The 4,282-nt window shown below is 40.3% G+C and overlaps 1 non-coding gene across 1 annotated transcript; it reads right to left on the bottom strand.

The window, feature by feature from the left end:
• Positions 1–2,155: 2,155 nt before the first annotated feature.
• Positions 2,156–2,293, bottom strand: LOC119941675. Its single transcript, XR_005455263.1, has one exon. It is a non-coding gene; the product is annotated as a small nucleolar RNA SNORA7 (small nucleolar RNA).
• Between the last annotated feature and the right edge of the window lie 1,989 nt (positions 2,294–4,282).

The raw sequence follows: 4,282 nt of genomic DNA, 5'->3' as shown, positions 1-4,282 counted from the left end.
AATGATAATAATTGTGGTACTTGTTAAGAGTTTACTATGTGCCAGGCACTGTATTAAGCGCTGGGGTGGATACAAGCAAATTGGGTTGGACACAGCCCCTGTCCCATATAGAACTCACAATCTCCATCCCCATTTTGCAGATGAGGTAACTGAGGCCCAGCGAAGTGAAGTGACTTGCCCAAGGTCACACAGCAGACAGAAGAACCCAGGTCCTACTGACTCCCGGGCCTGGGCTCTATCCATTATGCCATGCTGCTTCTCAAAGTGCTTGGCGTCTGACACAGTCCCTGTTCCACATGGGGCTACCAGCCTAAATGGGAGCGAGGAGAAATGTTAAAACGCCATTTAACAGGTGAAAGAATAGACGCCCAACAGTTAAAGGTAGATTTTTCCAGAAAGAGTGAAGGGTTCCAGAAATTTCTCTTGAAAATTTCTCTGTTCTTACTGTTATTTTTCACTGTGACTCAGACTCCAATAAATAACAGAGGCAGACAAATATCTCTCCTTCAGAATGACTCTCCCCTTTTAGGCTAGAAAAATTAGTGTAAAACTTTTAACAGTTCTTTTTTCTCCCCCACTGACACCTGTCTAATAAAACGGATCAAAGCACTGCACACACACATACACAAAACCCCCAGAAGGGACATGGAAACTATTCTACCAGAAATAAAGCTATAAAATGAGACATTTCATACACAGGAAAGAATATATAACTTTCAATGGCATTCATAAGTAGTATGGTCAACTCTTGAGATTAATTAACATTTCTATCACTTTAGAATGGAATGTGCATTTCAGGACTTTTGAAAAGCAACATCCCCCTTTTTTCCATCAAAGGACTAAAGACTATCCATTATCCATTCAGTAAGTTAAATAAATGTTAAAGCTATATTGATATCAAACTTTAAAGATGTATGCATTTTGCACTCTATTGTTGCGGAAATGTTGGTTTTACAAAGATAAGTATTTATCTTTGTAGCATCTTTTTTTGTATTTTAATATTGATATGACTTGGGTTTATCCTTGGGCTGAAATGAATATTTACTGTGTTCAGAGCACCTGCAGCACGTATCTCAGTAGACTGAATCTGCATCTTTGGCTTCTTGGTTTATAAAAGCTAGTGATATTAGTGACTAAAAAGCTATTCTCCAGTAATAATAATAAAAATAATAATAATAATAGCATTTATTAAGCACTTACTATGTGCAATGCACTGTTCTATGCACTGGGCAGATTACAAGGTGAACAGGTTATTATTAGACATAAATCCTGCCCATAAGCAACTTACAATCTACTGGACGCTCTGCTGAATTACTGAAAATAAATTTGAAAAATGCAGATTCCTAAAATGAACAACCTTAGGCTCAGGGTATATCTAAAGGAAATCAAAGTGTTTTATAATAATCCATTCATGTTGGGACCTTCCTATTAATTAATGAGTTAATTAACAGGCAAAGGAAGATTCTTTTCAGAAACAGTGTGGTCAAGCAGTGAGGGTTTATTCAAACATGAATCCCTCACGAACAGCATAAGTGCACGAGAATCAGCCTTTTGATTCTTCATGAGAATCTGTGGAGCATTTTAATTAGCAAGAAAAATATCACCTTATATCTCATATTAAACTTATAAATATAAATACATGGAGTCCTCATGTTTTGTACTCTGTGTGTACCTAAGTCTTCAGGAGTAGTAGCATTTATGAAGTGCTTATTCTGTGCAGAGCACTGGATTAAGTGTTGTGAAAGAATACAGAAGTGGAATTTGAGATAATCCATGGGCCTCTTGTCTCGTTTTATGCCATCCAGTCATTTCCGACCCATGGCAAAACCACGGACGCATGTCTCCCAGAACACCCTGCTTTCCATCTACAATCATTCTGGCAGTGTATCCATAGAGTTGTCTTGGTAAAAATCTGGAAGTGGTTTACCACTGCCACCTTCTGCACAGTAAACTCGAGTCTCCACCCTCGACTGTCCCCCTTTTAGACTGTGAGCCCACTGTTGGGCAGGAACTGTCTCTATAGGTTGCCAATTTGTACTTCCCAAGTGCTTAGTACAGTGCTCTGCACACAGTAAGCGCTCAATAAATACGATTGATGATGATGATGATGATGACTCTCTCTCACACCGCTGCTGCCCAGCATGGGTGAGTTTTGATTTGTAGCAAATTGTCCTCCACTCGCTAACCCCTGGCCAAGCTAGGAATGGAATGGGTATGCCTCTGCTTGACTCTCTTTCCCTTAGCTGAGACTGGTAGAGTACTGGAAACTCTCCAGTCACGGTCAAAAAATATAAAGAGGGAGACTTATTTGCCAATAGAACCTATTGCCATTGCAATTCATTTTCCTCGAGATTCAATGTACAAAACCTTACTTATTAATGTATTCATCCATTTTGGTTAGTTCTTACAAACCACTTCACCTATGTTTTCCACAACCACAAACTCACTCGTTTCTAAGCGAGTGAGCTAATTTGTGTAATGTCAGCTAATTTGTGTAATGTCTAGCTCAGGAGTAAAGAATGATAAGGCCTTAGATCTGGACAATAAAGATTTTACCATTACAAACATTTAAATCCACTGGTGTTTCAAACAGAAATGGAAAGACCATAAGGCTGCGAGTCAGAAGACTTGTGTTTTAGTTCCAATTCCTCCATTTGCCTGCTGGGTAACCTTGGGCAAGACAGTTAACTTCGCCGTTCCTCAAATTCCTTATCTTTAAAATGGGGATTAAATAGGTATGCTTCCTCCCCCTCAAATTACAAAGCCAGTCTGAAACAGAGACTACATCTGTCTCTATCCTAGCATTTAACACATAGTACACCTTTAACAAATCCCACAATTATTATCATTATTATTATCATCTTCCCGCTTAGCAACAGTCCTGTCTTGACTTCAAGTCCTTCCCTGAGGAAATTTTGGATTCTGACAAAGCTGTCAGGTATTCCAAATCCAGATAGGCATTACCAAAGCCCCAGTCTTAAATGGTGTTAAATATTTTCTTTAAAAAAATCGATGAAAACAATGAAGATCTCTGGGTATTGCTCCCTGCTCCTCTTCTGCGTCTGATGTGTAGCAAAGTGCAGGCCTGCTGTGCTGAATTATGGTCTAAAGTCACACAAAGGTTTTAAGGCAGGCCCTGTAATTATAATCTTCAGTGCCTGGTCCAGGAAGACTTTGGCTAAGATCCAGTAGTTATCAAAGACTGCTTCTTCTCCTTTCTTGAAGATGTTGTTGATGTAGAATCTTTCTACTTGAGGACAGTGTGCTGACTATTTATCACTTGTGACCTGGCTCTTTCTATCCTCTTTGTGGTTGATTACCACTTTTGCACTGGCCGATTACACAAAGATTGCTATTAAGTGACCCAGCTAAAGCACACTGGAGATGGGACAGGAACAGAGAGAAACAAAGAAAAAAACAAACTCCCTCAAGCTGGGGAGAGCAAGAAAGATTTAGGAATGTTCCCACCTTTCATTCATTCATCCTACGCCATGATTCTATGGATAAGATGTATTTAATGAACGGAATTTAAGAAAGAATTGTATTACTCTTTTTCAATGTATTTGTGAAGCACTTACTATGTGCCGGGGCACTGTAATAAGCACTAGGGTAGAGGCAACCTATCAGATTGGATACAGTCCCTGTCTCATATGGGACTCCCAGGCTTAATCTCCATTTTACAGATGGGGTAACTGAGGCACAGAGAAGCGAAGTGACTTCCCCAAGGTCACACACTAGACAAATGCCAGAGCCAGGATTAGTCCCCAGGCCCTTCTAACTCCCAGGCCATTGTTTTAGTCACTAGGCCATTGGTTTGTTCATCTGTTCTACTCCATGATTACAAACATAAATTGTTTTTAATGAACAGAAATTAGGAAAAAATTGGATTATCCTGTGTGATGCTTTCTTTAGGAGTGGGAGGTCAAGACTGGTTCTGGTTGGGGTGGGAGAGGTGAGGTAAAATTCAACATCAGTAGTGTGAGTGCGCTTGAGAGGAAATCACAACAGGCCCCACCCCTGGAGGGCTGGCTTGTTGGGGGATAGTAGAGTTTGGGGGCTACATAGAAATGGGGACTCCTGACCCCTTCTTTGTTTCACAGCCCGGTAATAATGATAATAATAATAACAATAGTAGTACTTGTTAGGTGCTTACTACCTATTGTACTAAGCACGGGGATGGATACAGCTAAATCAGGTTAGATCGAGTCCCTGTCCCACATGGGGCCCACAATCCTAATCCCCATTTTACAGATGAGGGAGAAGTGAAGTGACTCGCCCAGCA

Source organism: Tachyglossus aculeatus, chromosome 20, assembly GCF_015852505.1.
Source record: "Tachyglossus aculeatus isolate mTacAcu1 chromosome 20, mTacAcu1.pri, whole genome shotgun sequence".
In the NCBI taxonomy this organism is placed as follows: Eukaryota; Metazoa; Chordata; class Mammalia; order Monotremata; family Tachyglossidae; genus Tachyglossus; species Tachyglossus aculeatus.
This window is presented reverse-complemented; position numbering and strand designations above follow the sequence as displayed.